The sequence below is a fragment of the Hydra vulgaris genome, chromosome 12 (assembly GCF_038396675.1).
Source record: "Hydra vulgaris chromosome 12, alternate assembly HydraT2T_AEP".
In the NCBI taxonomy this organism is placed as follows: Eukaryota; Metazoa; Cnidaria; class Hydrozoa; order Anthoathecata; family Hydridae; genus Hydra; species Hydra vulgaris.
The window spans coordinates 55,125,001-55,135,268 of record NC_088931.1 but is presented as its reverse complement, the minus strand read 5'-3'; the positions used below and the strand labels follow the sequence as shown (position 1 = coordinate 55,135,268).

The following is a 10,268-nucleotide window of genomic DNA, read 5'->3' as shown; positions in this document are numbered from 1 at the left end:
CCAGCGTAGATATTTTACCAACCAAGTAAACATAAGACATGTTCATAACGTCTAAAAAACCTATTGAAACGTGTCAAACATTTTTTTAGACGTGTAAAACACGCGTTGTGTTTACTGGGAATAAACTACTTATAAACTTAAAACTTGAATTAAAAAACCCTACTCAATAAATTGAAAATTACGGGAAATAAAAATTTCAAGAAGAACAATATTTAACAATCTTTTAAATAATTCGCTCCTCATATGTTGTTTGCATCTAAAGCAGCTTGTTTTTATCATCTTTATTTTTTGCTTAAAAAGTTACGTTTTAAATCGAACAAATCTTCAGGTCTCGATTGTTCAGGTCGATCCTTAAATGAGCTTATATCAAAATCATCAAATTCAAACATTGTCGAAGGAGTTTTGCAAAATTGTTGTATATCAGATAATGAGTTTTGTGCTAGATTAGAAATTTCTTTTTTTAATTTAAAGTTTTCAGTATTACACTCTTCAAGACAATGATTAACATTAAACAATTCTTCTCTTAACTTTTCAACAGTCGCTCGTTCAGCCTTAATAGTAGACTTATAAGTATTTATCTAAACAACAATAAAATGAGATAAATTAAAAAATCTATTGTAACATCAAACTAATTACAATTACTTCCATTATGAAGATAATAGTAAAAAATGAGAAAGTACATTCATAATTATGAAATACAATATAATCTGAACTGATTGAACGTGGCGGATTAACTCAAAACCTATATTTCTAATCTAAAACATCTCACCAAAGCATTGTTTATCAAGAGTAAAATTAAATGAATACATAAAAAAAAAGTAAATAAAAAACAACCTGTAGATTTAAAGTAGGTATCGAACCAAGATCAATATTCATTTTTTGTATTGTAGCATTTAAGTTCTCAATATTTAAATTAAGACTACATATTAAGTTATTTTTTTTTTAGAAAATGATCTGTACATTTTTTTATCAAGTATTTACAAAAAAACATTTGTTTTGTGCTGTTGTGCTTTTAAATTCTATTTAAAATTAAGTGTTTTTAAATGATAAAGAATAATTTTCAACACCTCACTCTTGCTTACATACTCATATTTTTTAATTTATCTTTAATAACAAAAAAGAAATAACATTTTTGACTGGCAGAATTTGCTATTCAAATCCCTAGGTGAACAAAAACATTCTGAAATTATTTTTCAAGTATATGCATTTTTTAGAAATAACATACTAGTAAAATTTCAAATATTAAAAAACTCTACCTCAAGTCGTTGATTGTTTGCCTGGAAAACAATATATATATATATATATATATATATATATATATATATATATATATATATATATATATATATATATATATATATATAGAGAGAGAGAGAGAGAGAGAGAGAGAGAGAGAGAGAGAGAGAGAGAGATTTATAGTGGATTAAAAAACAATTTTGGCATCTTATTAAAATAAGTTTAAAATTTTTAATGTATTTTAATACAAACTTTTTGAAAAAAGGTTAAAAATTATCTTGGAAATAGTACTTTTTAAAAACAATACTTGTAAACAATGTCAATGATTGGTTAGCGGAAAAATGCACATGCGTTTGTTTGATTAAAACAATTTTCAAATAGTACCCTTATATGTTTAATAGTGTACAATTTGAAAAATGTTTTAATCAAACAATAATTTTTTAATCAAACAATAATCCAAAAAAACTTTTAAAACTTCTAAATAAGTTTCAGAAAATTTAAAAGTTTTTTTGAAATATTGCTTTTATTATAAATTAACATATATTTATTCTTACATAAAATAAGTATTGAAATTTTATAAAAATATTTTTATAAAGTTATACAACTTTATATTCTGAGAAAAATAGTAAAAATTCAATGAAAATCTGGAAAATCTAATATATATATAAATATATATATATACATATATATATATATATATATATATATATATATATATATATATATATATATATATATATATATATATTAATATATATATATACATATATATATATACATATATATATATATATATATATATATATATATATATATATATATATATATATATATATATACATATATATATACATATATATATATACATATATATATATACATATATATATATACATATATATATATATATATGTATATATATATATATATATATATACATATATATATATAAATATAAATATATATATATATATATATATATATATATATATATATATATATATATATATATATATATATATATATATATATATATATATATATATATATATATATAATTATATACAAATATTTATATCTAAATAATAATACGCTAATGAATAGTGCGCATAGTTACGCCTAATGTTCGTGTTGTTAATGACGGTTCTATATTCTGTAAAATACACCATTTCTTAGTTTTTAAGTAGTTTCTAGACTTTTGAATGCGAGGTTATATATTCCATGCGGTCTTTCGAGTAAGGTCAGCAAGCATATTAGAGCTGATATATTATTATTTTCGAAAAGAATTGATGTTGTTCATTGTTTAAAATAGAAAATTTAAATAATCGTTTATTTGTTGTTGGTTGTTTTTATTTTTCTAATTTTTATAGCCTGTTTTCATTTTTTAGAAGAAGTTTATAACTAAAATTTCTTTTTTAGTAAACTGTTTCAGTTTTGTCGATAGCCTTTTTAGAACATTTTAAGCAAGTACTGTTTTATTTTCTGGAGCAGTTAAGAGGAGCTGGTGGCTTTTTTAGTAAGTTCAATTCATTTTCTTATTTATAGATAAAGATTATTTTTTGTAGAAAGAATAATGAGTATAAAATTTTATTTATGTGTTTAGTATGAAAAGTTAAATAGAATAAGATTGTTGTTTGTGGTCATGTAAGTTTATATACATAAGTTTGCGTTTATTTCAATCTATTTTATATTGCTCTATATCTATATGTATATTTTATATTCTTAGGAAAAATAATAAGGAATAGAAAAATAAATAAAAATTCTTCTGGAATTTGCCAAAAGAATGTTGTGTTATGCTTCATTTTAAGGTATCTGAATATGTATTTATTTGAAATTTATAATTTTGTTCTTTAATGGTTTCATCTTTTTCATTACAATGTTGTAAATTGTAGTCTGCATTATTTGTTACATTAAAAATAATTAATGCTAACAAATGTCGTTTTATAGCTGTGAAAGGTTTGCTTATATGTTTATCTTATGCTCAAAGTTAAAGAGTTTTTGATAAATATGTGTATGAGGTGATATATGTAGTTTGATAAATACATGTATGTGGTGATATATATAGTTGTTTTATAAATGTGTTTATATAAATGCGTTTTTATAATAGTATGAAATGCATTTTATCCAGGAATGCGAAATCCCAAAAGGACTCCGGTTTTTTGTCTCTACTTATTCCAAGTCTGTAGTGTCCAGAAGCTCTAAACATGTTTGTTGACTTATTATCTGCTATAACTAAAAAATTCATGAGATTTAATGACTTGAAACTTATTGTTTTTAAGCCAGGAGTCCTTGCGCCATAATACCTAAGAATTCTGGGCTAAAAAAACGATTGTTCCTCTAACCTAAAAGTCTTAATTTTTTTCCTATTAGTAGTCCATAAACTTATTTATATTTTTAGTGCTCCTGTATACCAAAAACTAGGATAAAAAAATCTTTTTGTGACTTTCTAATCCGGAGTCCTTTTTGGTACTCTGCATCCCTGATTTTATCTAATGTGTACATGATTGTTAAATGAGGTGTTTTTATATGTTATATAACATTTAAAAAAATATTGTGTTTTAGAGTTAGTGTAACTATAACACACAATATATTTGAGATATAGATCTAGAGCAAGATTCGTCAACCTTACCAGTCAAGTGGTGTTACTGCTTTAGGTCTAAGTGTAGTCTAGCCTTCAATATAACTATTCTGAAAATATATAACATCTTTAATAATTTTTTGTGTAATGTTGTTACCTTTGGCTTATCTTTATGTTAGTTTCTGTTGTTAAAAATGATTAATAGGTAGTTTCATTACTAAAACTTGCTGCTTTTGTTTCATAATATAAATATATTAATATAATTTCTTCAAGAAGAAGCATAAATTAGTGACTTTAATCTGAAATAGCACAGTGAATATTATTAATATTAGTGCGCATACTTTTACCTATTGTTCGATGTCAGTTACAATTCTGTATTCTGTAAAATACACTATTTCTTAGTTTTTAAGTAGTTTCCAGACTTTTCTTAACCAAGTGTTTTCTTAAAGAAGTCATGACCTTTAAGATAACACTTGGTTATGAAAATGTTTAAGTTGACATTAGGTAGATAATGTTTAGTAGCTTAAATTTATAGGTAATATAAAATCTTTTTAAAATTTTAGTAAGTAATTAGTTTGTTGTAATCTTTTTTTATATTGTACTTTTAAATGTGTTATAGATGTTAATATTGAAAATATAAGTTACTATAATTCTTATAGTTATTATATGTTTATTTTTCTATATTTAATATACCATTAATCATTTTCATGCATTTTTATTTAAGTTTATTTGTTTATAATTTATTAAGATTTAGACTATTAGAAAATTCATGTTAACAGAGTTGTTATTAATCAAGATCGAGTTGTTGTACCAAGGAAATTGTAGAGGTTTATTTATAAAATGTACTATATATGTTATAAAGAAAATTTTGGATTTCGTATGTTTTCACTAATAAATAGTTCAATATATATATATATATATATATATATATATATATATATATAATATATATATATATATATATATATATATATATATATATATATATATATAACGCATTTATAAGTTTTAACTTGGTACAACAATATATATATATATATACAAAACTTATAAATGCGTTATATATATATATATATATATATATATATATATATATATATATATATATATATATATACATATATATATATATATATATATACATATTTATATATATATATATATATATATATATATATACATATATATATATATATATACATATATATATATATATATATATATATATATATATATATATATATATATATATATATATATATATATATATATATATATAACGCGTTTATAAGTTTTATTATGCATTTTGTTCAATGTTTTCTCCCAACACATGAACTATGACGCTGTCCGCGACTCCAAGGAATAAATGTATGTATATATATGTATGTATGTATGTATGTATGTATGTATGTATGTATATATATATATATATATACATATATTTATATATACATATATATATATATATATATATATATATATATATATATATATATATATATATATATTTACTTTTGATGATGGCAAATTAATTTTATTTTGCATTTATTTGGTTTCTTTATTTTATAATTTTTCGAATAAAATTTTTTTAGTTATTTATTAAGTTTTTTTATTTTATTGTTAACTTTAGAGTAGTAAAACAAAGAAATAATTAGTGTTGCTTTGATTAATATGTTTGATGATAATAATGACATTGAAATGGATGATAGGCTAGATGAAGTTATGTATTTACAAGACGATGTAAGTGCTATAAGGCATGTTGAAAATAATCGTAGACGAAATAAAAGAAATAAACTTTGGTAGTTTCATTATTGGATCTTACTGCTTTTATTTAATTACTAAAAGCCAAGACAACATTTTGCTAAAAATGTAATTTATATCTTAATTTGTTTTTTTTGTTTTTTTTTAGTATTGTTAAACCTTTTGTACTTGGAAACAAATTTTATAGTTACATTTTCAATAAATGTTTATATTAACTGCAATGTCAACATTGGTTACTATAAATAGGTAAATCGATTTTGAGTTTTTATGTAGTTTTTTTTTTTTTTTATTTATTTATTTTTTTGTAATTATGGTATCATAATTCCATTTTTTTTTTCTTTAAGATTTACGATTGACGCATTTATACGATTTATAAAAAAAAAAACTGATTTCCTTTTATTGTAAATTTTTTGTCAGTTAAAATAATATAAATATATGCAATTAGTTCAATTTTTTTTAATTTCTCTTTTTTATGCCTAATAATTTGTTGTACGTAACTTAAGGGATGTTTTTAAAGAGGGGTCGCAACTAAAAACAAAATAAAAACCTTTAAATACTCGGAGAATATTGTAGTTTTGCGCATTTGTCAAATACGAAGTTACTTAAATTTTATAACGGGTTTAACTAATTAATTAGCTTAGTTTGCATTTGCAACACTTTTGAGGAAAGAAAAAATTCTTATATATGTTAAATTCTTATATATATTAAAAAAAAAATTCTTAAAAATGTAAATCATTGTTTTACATTTTATTATTTTGGTAAAAAGTCTTCATCAAAAACTTGATTACTCCTAATAAAAATAACTTTATTCTCCTGGCCACCATTAAGGCAAAAACGAGGAAGGGAGGTCCTTTCGTGTCGAAATATATGAGAAAATATACTTCAAATATACTGTTAATATACTGTCTTTTATTAGTGTCAAAGTATACTTCATATTAATCTTATTAATTAAAGTTCATGTAATAAAAAATATAGCAAGAGTTTAGCTTTATTTTTTCATCAATTTAAAGCATGATGAAGTGTTATTGTTTTGTGTGAGTAACTAAAAACGTATTGTGTTGAACTTAGTAATGTCAAGGAAAATGGTTTTGCCATACACTGATATGACCTATGTCAGTTTTAAATTACTCAAATAACGTTAAATAATTGGGAAAATAATTTATTTAAATTTTGCAGATGGCTTAATTTTTTAATTTGAAGGCGTTTTTCTTACATGGTATTAGTTAAGGTTTCGCAATTTTAAATTGTGGAAAACAGCCACTATAAAATAACTAATAGACCGACCGTAACTTGTATTACAGGTTACTTTCTGCTAGTAAATATTAGGCAAATATATGATATTTATATAAATATAGTATAGATCTCTATTATACTTAGATTATCTCTTTTTAATTGATTCTTTTGATGATACTTATTTTTTTATTTTAAAAATGAACATATTTGCTCTTTTTTATTGATTTCAAAGTCTTCATTAGTTTTTGGCCATTTTTTATAATTGCATATCAACTATTTTTTGCTAAATATATGAGCAAACATACTATCTACAAGTCTTTTTAATAAGCCATTTGGCAAAACATTCCAACCAACAATAAAATTGGGAACAGTTCATTTTTATTTTTTATCGGATTTAAATCAGGAGATGGTGGTGGCCAAAATATAACTGGTATCAATTTAGATTCTAGATGTCTTTTATTCAACTGTGTTTTATGTTTGGGATTGTTATCTTGTTGAAATATGTAGCCACTTTTAGAAAAAAGTTCTTCTATACTTGGTTCAAGATAAACAATTAAGATTTTATGATACAAATGCTGGTCCAGGGTGCTTTTCACCCAGAAAAGTTTTGCAACTATTGTGCACTAAAACAACCTCAAGCATTAATCTTTTTGTCTTATTTCACAATAGCCTTGCATGTTTGAGTTTGAACTTATCCCCAATTAATTTCTAACAGTTAGATCGGTTATTATAAAACAAAACAAAAGGAGACTCATTGCTCTAAATAAATTTATTCCATTGTTGACACATCTAATAATTGTGCTCAAAGCACCACTTTTATCCTTTTATTTAAATTGATTTAACTAACAAAAAGCTTTTTATTTGCTTTCCAGTAAAAACTCACCTGATGCTTTTATTGGACGAGATATAGTCCACTTTGAGATATTAGAAAGATATTGAGATATTTGAGGTATTAGAAATCTACTTTTATCTCAGAACATGTAGTTTTAGGATCTTTTTTAATGGTGTAAGGTATCTAGCAATCTTCCTTTTGTAAAGTTTTAGGCTTTCTCCCAGAAACAACAGACTTTCAGTTTTTCCAGCATGTTTATATTTCTTCAACAATTTACAAATAGTTGAGATTTGTTGTTTAAAACGCTTTCAATTTGCTTTTGAGAGCCTCCTTGGTCAGCAGTTTCGATAATTCTTCTAATTTCTATATCCATAAGCTGTTTTCTAAATGATTAACTGTGTCCGCCAACAAACAAGCTCCTACATTGATGCATATAGAATATCGAGTTTCTCTTCTTGATCATGATTGGATTATCGCTGCAAAGCACAAACTCATCCCGTCCTTCTACGCAGGTATTGCAATCAAACCGGATGGGCTTGGAAAATCTGACGAGGTTTCCTATTCCGGTTCCACTTATAGTCCAATTCGATCTGGAAAGCATTCATCACCAACAGCGTATGCTCACGGATTGGACTTTAAAAAACTTTTGATTCTGCCAGAGTTTGACTTTATCACAAAAGATTCTTTGACCAAGTTGGTCAAGCTAGTGGTTGTCTTCACTGTTAATGGCGGACCAAATGAAAATCCACGATACGCTAAAGTCATCGAAACAGGTAAAGCCTTCTTTTCAAATTTTTTGTTGCGATCTATTAAATCAGTTTTCTTTCTTCTAATTTAAATATCTATTTTGTTTACAGCAATTCATCATTTCCTTACAAATGATTTGGATGCCTTATTCATCATGACGAATGCGCAAGGAAGGAGTTCTTTCAATCGAGCCGAGTGAAGGATGGCTCCAATGAGCAAAGAGTTGGCGAAATTGATCCTACCTCATGATCATTATGGACCTCATCTAGACTCTAAAGGTATTCAGGTTGACAAGTGCCATTTTGTAGCAGACAAAACAAGTGCAACTTTTTTGGTTTATTTCATTTTCTTAAGTCTGGTCCGTGTCAACGTCACGGAAGTTTTTGAATAATTAAAGGAAGTATCCAGAAGTTTCCAGAAGTTTCCAGAAGAAGCATCCAGAAGTATCGAGAAACATTCAGAAGTATCCAGACACATCCAGAAGCTTCCAGAAGCATCGAAAAGAAAAATCTAGAATCTTCCAGAACAGGTTCCCACAGGTTCATTTTACTATATATAAGAGACATGTAAATTGACACGTAATTCAGTCAGTATATGGAATTCAATCAGTCAGTATTATCAAGACAGTTTATCGAAGTGAGTTTTATCAAAGTGTTTTATCAAAGAACGTCAATACAAGAAGTGAAATACAAAAAGTGTTTCATTACATCAATACAGTTCACATCCAACCAAGACGTTGTGTTCCACAGAGTATTATTGTATCATCACAAGGTAAATGTAACACGGTAAGCCTTGGGAAGCGTGATTATTCATTTTTATTATTTTTTGTGACTTCAAGTGCAAAAATGGCTCCCGACAGTCTTGAATTGGAACTAAGAAAGAAAATTATTGGTGACTACGTAAGTGGAATGTCACAAAAAAGTATTTGTGATAAATATCGCGTGAACAAATGGACCGTATCAAGACTATGTTGCAAATATCGTTCTACGGGGAAGTTGGCAGCAGATAACAAAGGTGGAAGACCGCGTTCCACCACTTCTAGAGAGGATTCTATGATCATCAGATCCGTCAAGAAGGATCCCTGGATATCACCAGTCGAGACACAAAAGCAATTAGAGCTGTCTGTATCGGACCAAACAATCAGACAACATGCTGTTTAAGCCGGATTGTTTTCTCAACGCCCTGCAAAGAAACCGCTGATTTCACTAAAAAACCAGAAGAAAAGACTCCTGTTTGCTACATCTCATATTGACTGGAATGTGCAGAAATAGCCAACTGTCCTGTTCAGTGATTAATCGAAGTTCAACATCATTGGGAGCGATGGCTCCAAACGTAATTAGTGTTTGCTTAACTCCAAACGTATAACTCCAAACGTAATTAGCGTTTGCTTGCAGCCTTGTAAGAGTTTAATTTTCTTTTTTTAATAAAAATTTCAACAAGAAAATTGAATAATTAAAACCTTGTGTTCGACATAAATGCTTTGCTGATAACTGCATAACATATATGTCATTTGAATGTTAATCAGCTGTTACATCGTAGTTAGAGGCTTGGACTAAATAGAAGGTAACACAACCATGTTCATTTTAATCCTGTGTTTTTTAATAATTTACCAAGTTTTAATAAAAATAGATAAAACAAATTTATATTATTTTTGTAAGTTTTTAATTTATTTTTGTAAGTTAATAATTTTTGCACGAAAATTAATTAATTAATCAAAAGTATTAAAAAAAGTTGATTTCCTTCTGGACAAAACAAATGCAACTCGACAAAATGTTGTATTTCGCTATCAATATTTCGTGGCGAATCCTTTGTTGTCGATCACATTCTTGCATCTTCGAGGCATAGATTCGATCAGGTGATCAATGAAACTTTGTGGAATCG

At 25.5% G+C, this 10,268-nt stretch overlaps 1 long non-coding RNA gene across 1 annotated transcript in view; it reads right to left on the bottom strand.

Annotated features, from left to right (window-relative positions):
* Positions 1 to 10,268, bottom strand: part of LOC136087823 (uncharacterized) — a 14,955-nt gene continuing 4,687 nt past the window's right edge. Inside the window, exon 5 of the long non-coding RNA XR_010642110.1 lies at positions 1 to 578. This is a non-coding gene — a long non-coding RNA (uncharacterized LOC136087823). The remainder of the gene's footprint in view (positions 579 to 10,268) is intronic.